Source organism: Dromiciops gliroides, chromosome 4 (genome assembly GCF_019393635.1).
Source record: "Dromiciops gliroides isolate mDroGli1 chromosome 4, mDroGli1.pri, whole genome shotgun sequence".
NCBI classification, from domain to species: Eukaryota; Metazoa; Chordata; class Mammalia; order Microbiotheria; family Microbiotheriidae; genus Dromiciops; species Dromiciops gliroides.
The window spans coordinates 262,689,336-262,703,768 of record NC_057864.1 but is presented as its reverse complement, the minus strand read 5'-3'; the positions used below and the strand labels follow the sequence as shown (position 1 = coordinate 262,703,768).

General features: G+C 36.9%; 1 protein-coding gene across 2 annotated transcripts in view; it reads left to right on the top strand.

Annotated features, from left to right (window-relative positions):
• Nucleotides 1–14,433, top strand: part of RCAN2 (regulator of calcineurin 2) — a 373,669-nt gene that overhangs the window by 115,782 nt on the left and 243,454 nt on the right. The window lies entirely within an intron of this gene.

The window sequence follows — 14,433 nt, the reverse complement described above, 5'->3', positions numbered from 1 at the left end:
TGAATCTGGTTACATAGTCTTTTGCAAAAAAGAGGTGTGTTTTCTTCTCTCTTCTTCTGGACCATCATTATAATTATATTGTTTTCACTTTAATTTTCACTGACGTTGCCTTATCATTTATATTATTGTAGTTATTGTGTAATTTGTTTCCCTTTTTTACTTAGCTAATTTTGCATCAGTTCATATTAATATTCCCATGCTACTTTGTAGCCTTCTCATTCATTGATTTTTATGCTAAAAAGTATTCCACCATATTCATATACCCCAGTTTTTTAGCTGTTCCCCAGTCGATATGAATCTATTTCTCAAAGGATTTTTATACTCCCCTACAGAAAAAAAAAATATATGTTTGAATTCAAATGTGTATTGCTCTTCCTCCATCCAATAGTCATATGGTCACTTAACCCTTATTTGCCTTAGTTCCTCATCTGTAAAATGGGGACACACTGGTGGAGAAAATGCAAACCACTTCTAGTATCTCTGACAAGAAAACACCATGGAAAATATCCGGGGGGGGGGCAGCTAGGTGGCGCAGTGGATAAAGCACCAACCCTGGATTCAGGAGGACCTGAGTTAAAATCCATCCTCAGACACTTGACACTTACTAGCTGTGTGACCCTGGGCAAGTCACTTAACCCTCATTTTCCTGCAGAGAGAGAGAGAGAGAGAGAATCTCTCAAAGAAAATATCCATAGGGTCATGAAGAGTAAGACACCACTGAAGAATAACAACAGTAAGTACCATGGTAGAGAGAGTCATGAGGTCACAGGATTTCAGGAGGAGTTGAGTTTGAGTCCTGGCTCTATTCCTTTATTCCTGTTAGGCCTGGGCTTCAGTTTCCCCATCAGTAAAATCAGGGGGCTGGACTAAATTAGATGATCTTTAAGATTCCTAAGCTCTAAAAATCCTTGATATCAATTCTTTATACATAGTGTCAGCTCTGAATATGAAACATGACTACAACTCTTTTTCAAAACTAGAGGGAATTAAAAAATATTCCCACAGAACTGGCTATCCTTCCTTGAATAACTCTTTCCCCCTTCTCTCAGTCTCCTTTTAACTGGGACAGATAACCCCAGTGCATTTCTTTGAAAAGGTGAGCAGTAACCAACAAACCTCAGTAAAGGGAAAATTCATTGTACTATAGAAACTTCCTACTTTATAATGAATAATTATATTATAACTATATATTATATATTATCATTATACTATATATGTAATTATGTAATATATATTATAATTTTATATATATAAAAAATTAAACTAATTAGTGGATTTAAATATTCCCTAATTATCACTAGGTTTTGAAATGTAACCTGTTTTTCTTAAAAAATCTTCAAGGCCGCTGATTTATCTTTATTTAGTTTGTTTTTCAGAGCCTGCCATTAGCTAGGACTTCAATTTGTTGGCTCTCCCAGTGTGCTGATTATTTTGAAAAGAAGCTTTCTCAGCCGGACCTCCTGCCAGCATCAGTGAGCCTACTTTTTTCTATATGAAAGTTGAAAATTTTAAGTTAAACTCCTTTAATCATGGTATGTCACCTCAGCAGTAGTTTAAAGGGAAGATTTGTGTCACAACAGAAAATGACTAGAGAAGGAATCTAAGAATGCATTGTTGGCAGTATGAGAATAAGCATATGTAAAATAAAAACAAAAACCCTTAGCATTAGATAAGAGATAATACTGACTTGCAGAATGGTTTAAAGTGATATGATTATTTCTCTCTTATTAAGCTACATACCATAATGTTTACTTTTTTTTTTTTTTTTTTAGTGAGGCAATTGGGGTTAAGTGACTTGCCCAGGGTCACATAGCTAGAAGTGTTAAGTGTCTAAGGCCGGATTTAAACTCAGGAACTCCTGACTCCAGGGCCGGTGCTCTATCCACTGCACCACCTAGCTGCCCCCATAATGTTTACTTTTAAAAATAAGTTTTCATTCGTGTATTTTGCATCCTCATAATTTTCTTCCATATTTCTCTTCCTCCCCTTCCAGGTGTAAAGGGCTAAAATTCTAGCTATACTGTCTAAAATATCTAATGAGTGGTCGCCAATAAATTATAAGCTTTAGCAAGAGTTAGACTTTTAAGCATTTATTTAGGGGAATAAGAATTTTGTAAAGAGAGAAAGGTCTAGATTCCTCTATCTATTAAAGGGAGAGAGCATTCTTAGCTCCGCTCTCCGCCAGAGTCCACAGGAAAGAGAGATTCAGAGCGCCAGGCTCCCCCTTCTTCCTCCCACAAGCAAATGTCACTTCCTGATGCCAAAGAAAAGACGCATGGTCTTGCCCTCAGAGACCTTCACCTCATGGCGGAGCTTTTCTATAGTAAGTCTCCAGCAGGTGGCATCATTCCAATTGTTACACAGGGGAGACAACCCATGCTAAAAAAAAAGCATTTTAAGGAGAGAGAAGAAGGAAAAATTATAATAACTAATTAATAATAATAATAATAGCTAACATTTATGTAATGCTTTCTATGTTGTGCCCGGCACTGTGCCAAGGATTACATTTAAAAAGTCTGAAAATATGCACAGTGTAAAATACTTGTAAAATACTACCACCTCTGCCAAGGTATTTCTTTTTCTAAGTCATCCTTGTTCGTTATAATTTTGCTACGTTCTTTCCATTTACATTGTTGTGGTCATTGGGTATACTGTTTTCTTGGTTTTGCTTACTTCCATCTGCATCAGTTCATGTGGTTTTTTACATGCTTCTCTGTATTCATCCCAAACATAATTTCTTATAGCACAGTAGTTTTCCATTATATTAATAAACCACAAATTGTTTCTTGATGTCCATTTGAAGGATTATGAAACAAGTCCAGTGAAGCAAAGCTGAAAGTGACCCAGAGGCCAATGGGAAGATACATGCATGGTATAATTGCCTTTCTAAGACATACTCCCAGAGATGGTATAAATTATCTTTCCAGAGTTGACTTGTGCCCAAAAAGTGATATAGATATCCTTATACAAATGTGTGATTAGAAGAAGAGGTGGATTGGTCATTTAATAAGAATGAGGCATAAATAGATGACATAGTGAGTGTCTTACTGGCATTCTTGGGCAGCATGGTATAGTGGATAGAACACTGGAATTGGAGTCAGGAAGACTTGTGTTCAAATCTTGATTAAGGTGCTTACTGTCTGTGTGATCAAAGACATAAATTAAATTCTGCTTTACTTGCTTTCCTCATCTGAGGATTGAAGACTTTAAGGTCCCTTAAAATTCTAAAGCTATGATTTACATGTCTAATCCTATTATCCTATCACCAGAGGAAGGTCTCTAGTTTATTGGGCACTTTCTCTGTGAATGATTTATGGCACACCATGAGCAAAGATTATCTTTTACCCTTATTACATGACCAGCTCATCTCCTCTTCTAATCATACATTTCTTTAAGGGTATCTGTTATACCCCTTCTTGTTCATATTCCATGACTAGAAAGAAGCTACTTATACTCAAAATGTGAATGTTTGACTAGTTTGAGATCTAAGCCAATGGAGGCAATAGTAATTCTTTTTCCTCTTTCTGACTCTCCAGACTTTGCCACCTTGCCTGAGCTGCCTTCTCATCCCAGAAGACCTCTGCTCTGGCTCTACTCCTTCTCTAATTAGTAAATTCCTCCTAGATCCTTCATTTGAAGTAAGAGCCCAGACCAGCCATCCTTCATTGCTTTCCTATCTCTCCTCTTGACTCTTGACTTTAGCACCATTCCTGTGTGGGTATTTTCATCTTCTGTCTACTCACCCCCCTCCCCTTATGTGTTGTCTTCCTTAAATAAAATATAAATTCTTCAAGATCAGGGATTGTCTTTCTTTTTCTTATAATTGTATCTTTGATGCTTAGCAGAGTACTTGGCACAGTCAGCTCTTACATAGTTAGAATATTTTCTTTTAATACTATTATTTTTTGTTTCTTTTCTTCTAGTTTGTCCTTCATGTCTATGTATTTGTATATCCAATCTATTGTTCTTTCTTGTGTTTCTTTGGTGAGACTTACCATCACAGATTCCAGTTTTTCTATTCTATCCATGATTTATGCTGTACAGGCCATAAATTCTACTCTCATAATTTTCATTCTCTTTTGAACCACTCAGGAACATCCAGTTTTTGTCCTATGTTCTCACATTCCACAGGATCCTCTATCTTATCAAGTGTTGGATCATTTTCCTTTATTTTGCAGCATTTATTCATGGATTTCTGACCTGGAGGTCATAGCTCCTTCTGTTGCTTATGTTTTCAATTTTGATTTACCTGCTTCTGTTCAAGGTCTCTGAGCTTTCTTCTTCCTGAGATCTTTGGTAATTTCAGACTTTATTCCTTCCCCCTAATTTTCCCCTATTGCTCACTTTCTGACTCTATCCTCTTTGATTGTGGTTTTCTTTTTTTTTTTTTAAACATTTTTTTTTTAATTCTTTGCAGGGCAATGAGGGTTAAGTGACTTGCCCAGGGTCTTACAACCAGTAAGTGTCAAGTGTCTGAGGTCGGATTTGAACTCAGGTCCTCCTGAATCCAGGGCCAGTGCTTTATCCACTGTGCCACCAAGCTGCCCCTTGATGGTGGTTTTCTTGAGGGCTGGATCTGAAAGCATCTCAGCCTTTTCTTATGCTAGGCAATTCAAGGCTCACCAGGCTAGGTCTTTGGCTCAGGTGATTTTAGGGTATAGAACTGGCTCTAGCTGAAAGTTGATCTCTTTCTCTCAAGCTTAGTGGAGTGCTACAGGGCCTCTCTCCTCTCATTCCTAAACACATGTCCTGCCCTACTTCATCTAACCCTCAGTTCTTGTGGTGGTTCACAGCTTTGCAGCACTGGTAATACTCCTATTGAAGGGTTGCCAACATGCTATTTGCCATATCCCAAGCAAACTTTCACAGTCTGGAGCCAGGGTCTCCATAGCACTGCAAAAGGGAGGGGGAGAAGGGAGCAAGGGATACACCAGGGTATGGGGTTGAATTTTGTTGCAAGAAAACCTGTGTATTAGGATCCCTTAGTCTGTTAGTGAAGTGAGTGTTAGTTCTTTCTTTCTTTCTTTTTTTTTTTTTTGCGGGGAAATGGGGGTTAAGTGACTTGACCAGGGTCACACAGCTAGTAAGTGTCAAGTGTCTGAGACTGGATTTGAACTCAGGTCCTCCTGAATCCAGGGCCGGTGCTTTATCCACTGTGCCACCTAGCTGCCCCCTCTTTCTTTTTTTTTAACCTTATTTTGGTTTCTGAGTATCTCAGACTATGGACACAACTGAAGTTACTTTATGTTTGGCTCATAACTTCTATTTTGGAGAAGTTCAAAAGGCTCTGGAGATCAGAGGAAATGTCTAGTCTTCTTGCTCATGTGACCACATAGTACACTTTTAATAAATGTTTGCTGACTTAATTTAACCCATGCTGATAAGACCAAAGATCCACTGGAGTGTTCATAATAAAACAGCTTTTAATGTCTTAACATGAAATCAAAATGACTAATGACATACAGCCACAATACATTAACTAGCTTGATCTGACCTTCAGAAAGTTACTTCCCCTCTTTGGCTCCCATTTTCCTCATCTGTAGAGAAAGATGAAGTGGGGTGAGGCTTGGTGGTAATTTAAATGATACCTGATATGTCTTCCATGTCTAAGGATTTATTTCCAGATGGTTGGGGTTTTCATTTGTCCCCTGCACATACATAAACATACATGTGCATGCACACATACATATACACATGCGTGTATGCATATACACATACATATGTGTATGCATATACATATACACACATGTGTATGCGTATACATATGCACACATACATAAGTGTATGTGTATACATATATACACACCTGGGATATATAATCACATACATGATTCCCATCATTTGCATTAGCTATGCTCTATTAAAATACTGGGAACACTGAATACTGAACCATTGCCTCAAAATTAACACAGGGTTCGGTTCCTTTGAGCCTCTTGTCAGAACATTTACTTTAGCACTTTCTAGAGCAGTCTCACTTACATATTGACCAATTTCCTCCCCTTTTTTTCTGTATCTATTGTACTGTTGATTCATTAACATTAAACTCAAAGCCAACAAGCCAACAGCACTATGAACTCATGCTTGAACAAAGATTATCTGATACATATATTGTCTTCATAAAATACACTGCAGTCTTCTTGTGCTTAGCAACACTAGGCAATACTTCAGCATGAAGCTTGAGGACCATTTTAAACAGCAGGATCCCAAACAAAAAGCACAAATGTGTCAAAAATATGGCTCTAAATAGACCCTCAAAAGGTCACTTGTTTACAGGATGAGAACTGAAAGAAGAAGGCAGAGGGTCACCTTGTTTGACTTCAGCCAGTAATGTGCTTGCTTCTGACTCAAATTATTTACAGGTCTGCAGATGTCCAGGAATGACCACGATAACTCCAAGAGTATTGATTTTAGGATTACAAATAAATTTTAGGAAGTAGGCAAATTTTAAAATACAGAATCTGTGAATAATGAGGATTGACTGTGTGTTTGTGTGTGAATAAGTATGTATGAGACATCTGTACACATACATAATTTATATGTACCCATATACTCACAGACATAAATGTATATATATATACACACAGCATACACACACACATACATAGACACATATACTCACAAACATAAATGTATAGCTATACATATATGTATATATGCACATATATAAATATAATATATACATATATAAATGTATATATACACACACATATATAGTTATATAAAAGGTTATACACACACACATATAGTCTATATGTGTATGTATATCTAGATCTATGTCTAGGTAGATAGAAAAATATACATATTTCTGTCTGTCTTTGACTTCCTTCTTTTTTTTTTCGTTTTGTGGGGCAGTGGGGTTAAGTGACTTGCCCAGGGTCACACAGCTAGTAAGTGTCAAGTGTCTGAAGCTGGATTTGTACTCAGGTCCTCCTGAATACAGGGTCGGTGCTCTATCCACTGTGCCACTTAGCTGCCCCTTTGACTTCCTTTTAATGTAATATGCCCAGTAGTGGGATCATGGGACCAAAGGTGATTATTAGGTTCATGACTTTGCTTGCCTCTGATTACAATTTTTTTTCCAGAATGGTTAAAGCATTCCATTCTCTAGTTCCAGTATACTAGAATGCCCATCTTCTCACAAGCCTCTTACCAGTGCTCTATAGTTTATCGTCTTCCTTGCTTGCAGATCTGGTGAGGTAGCCTTTACCACTGTGCATTGAGCAGACAACCAGTAAACCATTGTTACATGAGCTCTGTGAGACAAAGGCAAATGCTCAGTGAACAATGTCAGGTCTGTAGTTAAAAAATCACTAGTCTCTCATGAGTTATTATTGTTATTTTTATTGCAAATGGCTACTATAATTTAATATAATCAAACTTGTACTACTTCAGAGTGTGCATTTCTCCTTTTAAAAATATATTTTTTTAACATTCACTTTTTAAAATTTGGGTTCTGAATTCTCTCCCTTTCTCCCACCCCCAATCCATTGAGAAGGCAAGAAATATTATGTCAATTATACACGTGAAATCATGTAAAACATATTTCTCTACTAGCCATGTTGCAAAAAAACAAGAAAAATTAAATTATACTTTAATCTGAAATCAGACTCCATAAGTTATTTCTCTAGAGGTGCACAGCATTGTTCATTATAAGTCATGCAGAACTGTCTTGGATCATTGTATTGATCAGAAGAATTAAGTCATTCACGGTTGATCATCCAACGATATTGCCATAACATTTCTTCTTTATAAAATTCTGAAGAGAATCATTCTCTGATTTAACCAGAAGGTGGCGACATACAACTTTAAACACATTACGTGTTTTTTGTGTGTTTTCTTTTTTTGTTTGTTTGCTTTTTTGGTTTTATCCCCTGGTTTTTACTTTAGACTTCAGGTATTTTATTTCCAAAGCTCTGTGGCGATGTCAGCATTTTAAAAAATCTACTGCAGAGGGTTTTGAAGATGAGCTCAACTCAACACGCAGGGCATTGCACTAGGTTCTGGGCACAACAAAAAGGTTGTACCCTCAAGAAGTTTATACTTTAATGGAAGGCAGTGTATATGAGGTATACTCATGAGTAAATTCAAAGTATATAAAAAAAGTAATCTCAAAGGAGTGAGAGTTTTTTATAACTGGGGGGAGGGGGGAAGGAAGATGGGTGGGAAAAGACCTTGTACAAGAGTTAATACCTGAGCTATACCCTGAAGGAAGCTAAAGATTCTAAGAGGTAGAAGAAAATGAATGAATTCAGGACATAGTGGTGGTAGTGGTGGTGGAATACTTGTGCAAAGACATGGGGTGGGCTACCGTGTGTGGGTAATAGCTATTAGGTCAGTATGACTGGAATAGAAATTACATACAGAAGATTAAATATAAAAAAAAAAAGACTGGGAATATAGGTGGAAGCCAGATTGTGGGAAAGTTGTAAATGGGATTCTCAGGATTTTGTATTTTATCCTAGAGGCAATGGGGAGCCAAGGAAGTATTTTTGAGAGGAGGAGTTCTATGGTCAAATCTATGTTTTAAGAGTATCAGTTTGGGGGCAGCTAGGTGGCACAGTGGATAAAGCACCGGTCCTGGATTCAGGAAGACCTGAGTTCAAATCCAGCCTCAGACACTTGACACTTACTAGCTGTGTGACCCCGGGCAAGTCATTTAACCCTCATTGCCCCACCAAAAATAAATTTTTAAAAAGAGTATCAGTTTGGCAGAAAAATGGACACTATTGCAAGTCTAGGTGAAAGGGGATGAGGACCTTAACTAGGTTTGGAACCTAGATCCTAGAGGAAAGGACAGATGCAAGAGATGGATGTCAGAAGTAGAATCATTAAGATTGAGTGACTCCTTGGCTAAAAGGGGAAAAGAGAGGAGTCAAGATGAACTCCGAAGTTGTAAGTCTTTGTGACTTCACAATAGAAATAGCAAAATTTAGGGGAGGTTGGGTTTGGGTGAAGATTAAATTAGGTTCATTTTGCACACACACACATATACTAAGCAGGCAATTTTTAATATAGGACTAGAGTTCAGAAGAGAGATTATGGATGGCTGTATAGATTTAGGAGTCATCTTGATAGAAATTATAATTGATCTTAGTGGGTCTGATGAGGTTACTAAGAGAAAGAACATATAGAGAGAAGAGGGGGCAGGACTGAGCCAGAAATAATAGATGACATTACATTTATTAGATGGTATTACTTCAAGAGAATATTTTGGACAACCTACAGAGTTGGTCCATCAGTATGTATGTCTTGGACAGACCCTGTGCATAAAAATTAGCTGAAATCAGAACTGAACAGGAGAAAGAGTGTAATGGATTGACTTTGGGAAATGATTTCCTGCTTTTAGTGATCTAAAGCCTTTCCTTCACAAACAAAGGTGCATCTTGGTAATACCATAATTCTTCCTATGACACTGTATGGTCATGAATCAGTGATTTCCATAGTCTGCAAAGAATTGAAGATCACACAAAGGACAATAAAGAATTGTATAGGGGAAGCGGAGTCATACAGTAGATAGAGCACCAGCCCTGGAGTTAGGAGAACCTGAGTTCAAATCCAGCCTCAGACACTTACTAGCTGTGAGACTCCTGATTGCCTCAAAAAAAAAGCATACTTGGCAACCAGTTAACTGCACATATTATCAATCAAGAATTGTGCAAAAGAAGCACTGTGAAGGAAATCATCAAATGAATGTATACTCAGAGGAAAAGTCGGTTTATCATGTGATGAGAGCAAGGGGAAGTGTTGGATTGGCTATGGGTTCCATGTCAAGAGAACCAGAGGAAGGACCCCCAAATTCTGGCTCAACATAGTAAGTGCTTGTCAATTAGTTCTACTGAAGAAAAAATATTAATATCATACTTTGCATTTTAGGTATGTCTGCCAGAAATATCTTTTTATTCTTTTAACCTTATTTTATTATTCTTTTTTTTAATTTTTATGTGGGGCAATGAGGATTAAGTGACTTGCCCAGGGTCATACAGCTAGTAAGTGTCAAGTGTCTGAGTTCAGATTTGAAGTCAGGTCCTCCTGAATCTAGGGCCAGTGCTTTATCCACTGCACCACCTAGCTGCCCCTCATTTAACATTATTTTAAATCCAAGCATCTTCTAACTTAAAGGAATAGATATCTAAACTGGCAAAGCATCCCCACTCCCGAAACCCAATCTCTTGGACAAAGCCTCTCTAGCTGCAAGATAACTAGAGATAACATTTATAGGAATCTTGATCAAGGAAAAAGTCAGGATATGTTAAAATACAGTTTGAGCTTAACATTCTAGAACAGTAGAACAATAGTCACTTAATTTTCAACTTGAGATACTTAATTCCTTCCTGGATCACTTCCCTCCAGAATTTAATGGGTCTGCTCCCTTCAGATCCAGATCGATATCCTTTCTGAATGAAAGGAGGACACTTTTCTTTGATGAGTAGGTTGGTGAGTCACTGGCCAGTCTTTCTAGAGAGAAGACTAAGACCAGAGAGGTACCTTTGCCCCAAGTTGATATTCTACCTTAAGAAAGGCCTTTTGTTTCTGACCTGACCACATTTTTTTTTTTAGTGAGGCAATCGGGGTTAAGTGACTTGCCCAGGGTCACACAGCTAGTAAGTGTCAAGGGTCTGAGGCCAGATTTGAACTCAGGTACTCCTGACTCCAGGGCCAGTGCTCTATCCACTGCGCCACCCAGCTGCCCCCCTAACCACATTTCTAAGACCATAAGTCCCCCAGAAAGAGTTTTTAGAATAGAAAAAATATTTCTTAAAATTTCAATTGAAACTGAAAAAGGATGTTTTTAATATGCAGGTTAATAACCAATCAGCTTTTATAAAGTGCTTAATATATTCCAGGCACTGTGCTAAGGCCTGAGGATATGAACACAAACCAAAAGAAAGATAGTTCCTGCCTTTAAGAAATTTATATTGTAATAGGGAAAAATAACTAATAAAAGGGAATTGAAAAGGGAAAGGAAAGAATAAGAAGAGGAGAAGTTGGTAAACTCAAACCAGAAATGGGAGAATCAGACGCACACCTGGAAGGGGAGTGAAGCATAGCTGGCCTTGGCTCATCTACCAAATGGAGGCCCTGGAAGGAACTCACTAATGGGAAAATGAGTCCACATGGTGGAGGGATATTTCAAAGTGCGAAAGAAGCTGAGTCATGATGGCAAAGTCAGGAGAGCCAGAAAAAATTCCTACCTCAAGGCCAATATAGACTAATCCATAATTGAGAGTTGGAGTGGTGGTAGTGGTAAAATCTGCATTGGTAGAGAGAGTTCCCCACAATGAGGAAATATAGATCCTTCACATAATATGTTGTTATAGTATTACTCTGCATCTGGCAAATTGTTGGACTTTTCCTTGTGTTGATATTGCCAATGTAATGATTTAAGAATGAAAACTAAGTTGTAGAGATATAAAGATGTAAGGAGGGGTGTGTTGGTAAATGTTTAACAGCTGGCTTTTCTTCCCATCCCCAAATAGATGCAAGACACATTTAAAGTTTAATTTAAGTTAAGTTTAATGAACATATACTTTATTACTTCCCTACATCTGGATAATCAACAAAGTAATAAATCAAGTCCCCTCATGTATTAATTTTTTTTTGTGGGTCAGTGGGGGTTAAGTGACTTGCCCAGGGTCACCCAGCTAGTAAGTATCAAGTGTCTGAGGCCGGATTTGAACTCAGGTCTTCCTGAATCCAGGGCCTGTGCTTTATCCACTGCTCCACATAGCTGCCCCCTCATGTATTCATTTTTGAAGTGTAAACACTCAATCAAAAATTTAACAATCAGTTTTCTCCATAGCAGCTAATGACAGCATATCCTTGGAGGTAAGGGGCATTGAGAGGTGGAAGAGCCCATGGATTTAGAGTTGGAAGAGGACCTTAGAGGCCACTTAGTTAAATCCACTTTTTTCCCACTTATTTTTACAAAGGAAGAAATTGAGGCCTGGAGAAGTTAAATAACTTTCCTAAGGTCGCATTGGTGACTGAGGAATGATAGAAGGGAATGACTTCAGCTTCAGAGTTCTTTCCATCACTCCACCCTGTTTGGAATCCCTCTAGCCTAGCTCCCAGCTGTCAGGCAGAATTGCCAATGTACATGTATTTTATTCCTTAAAACCTCTAGGGAAGACAATTCATATATTCTATAGCTTATAGAATCTGTGATAACAGTTGAAGAGTTTCCATTTACACAGGCATTATGGTTAAGAATTGCTTCAGATCTAGTTTCTCATCTGAAACTCACAATCAAGAGGCAAGCAGGGAAGGTGTCAGGTTCCATTTTATAAGAAACTTACTCTTTAGGTTAAATGACTTACCTGCCATCACACAGCTAGTCATAGTAATAGAACTAAGACTTAATCCCAGTTCTAGACAAAAGAATAGCAAATCTGTTCTCTTTTTTAAAAAGATGAAGAAGACACATGAATTTAATAAGACAGTTCTTTCTAATATTTGTAAGAGAAAAAACTTGCTGGGGAAAAGAGCTTCTGCCATTGTCCTCCAGGTTGAAAGTGTCATTAGCAGGATATGACAATTGGCCTTTGGACTACATAGCTGTTTAGTTAGATATTAGATAGGTATTAACCTATAAAAAGGTATCTCAGCAAACTCATGGTGAATGGAGTATGAGGAAGAGTCCATAGGGAAATAAGACCAGGGACTGTCAGAGGATAAAAGCAGCTGTTTCTTAAAGATATTTGACAGAGGAGGCGTAGGAATCATGAAACATTCATAATTTCAGAAGTATTCAGTCCTACCAAAAAAAGGAAAAAAAAGTACTCAGTCCAGAAAACCTTCAGTTAGATGCCCCATAAAGCAGCTTCCCTCCTTAGAAAAGATTCAGGGTTTTTCCCTTAAAACATTGATTTTACATATTAATGATGAAAATCAAGAATTCTCTTTTCAGAATGGACAGTTTAGAGGTCACTCACTGCTAAGAAGGGAGATATTAATAGCTTTTCCCTGATTATATTCTAGAAATGTCCAAATATACCATTCTGACATTCCTGATGAAAGGACCACCTTATAAGGGAAGTGCTTTATTAGATGAGTTTGTATCTTGGTATGTGAGATCTATTGGATAGGGGCTCAAGATGAACCAAATTTATGTTCATTTTCACTCTGTAGTGATGAGATTATGGAAATTTAGTGTAACGGAGAAAGGTATAACCTCTTTCAGGGAGAAGTAGGTTCATTTTCACCTCTGACCCCTCCTGGCTAAGTGATATTAGACATATCACTACGTGCTTTACATAGTCCTCTAAGGCTACACATTGTAGAACAGGTGCTAATTTGTACCAGTAGGGAATTTTATAACCAGTAATTTCCTAGGCCAGCAAAAACAAAAGTTTGGTCCCTTCTTCACTCATAGTCTACAATGATCTCTATCTCTATCTCTATCTCTATCTCTATCTCTATCTCTATCTCTATCTCTATCTCTATCTCTATCTCTATCTCTATCTCTATCTCTATCTCTATCTCTATCTCTATCTCTATCTCTATCTCTATCTCTATCTCTATCATCTCTATCTCTGTCTCTTTGTCTCTACCTCTATTTGAATAGATATATGTACATATAACATAATTGATAATATAATTATAATTGATATTAATATCAATTAAGTTGTTTATAGAGATTGAATATATTCATTGATTGAATTGTTATATAGATATTAAATTGTTTAAATATTGTAGATATACAGTATCTATTCAATGTATACATTCAATCACTATAGATATAAATATACAGACATAAGTATATACAAATATCTTCAATCAATTCAATATTCATATGCACATACATAAATACATATAGATAGATCTATAATTAAATTCTTCTGCCATTTAATTCACCCATAAAAACACTGCTTTAATAGATCTTGGTCCTAAAGGAAAATTGGGCATCAGGCTTTTAATAAATATAGTACAAAAGCCTCAATTAATTAAAAATCCAATTAACTAGTACCTAAATTTACCTCAAACACTATCCCTTTTCTTCATTTTAATTTTTTTAATGTCTTTAGGAAATTTTTATAAATTTCCATTTGTTTTGTTTCTATTTTTAATTAATTTTTAAAATCTTTTTTTTCTACCTACCTTCCACTAGAATTTTTTAAAAATCGGCATAGACAAACAAAATAAATTAACATGTTGGCCATGTCCAAAAATGAATGTCTCATTCTGCACAGTAGTACTTTACCAGGAATACTCACCAGCAGGTGGGTAACATTCTTCACCACTGGAATCATATTTCATTACTCCATTGATCAGAATTCTTACATCTTTTAAAATTGCACATTTTTACAATGTTTATATTATAGTATAAACTGTTTCCCCAGTTCTGCTAACTTATCTCTGTATCAATCAACATGTCTTCTCAAGTTTTTTTAACTGTCTCTTTCTTCATTTCGATATCAAAATATTATTCCACTA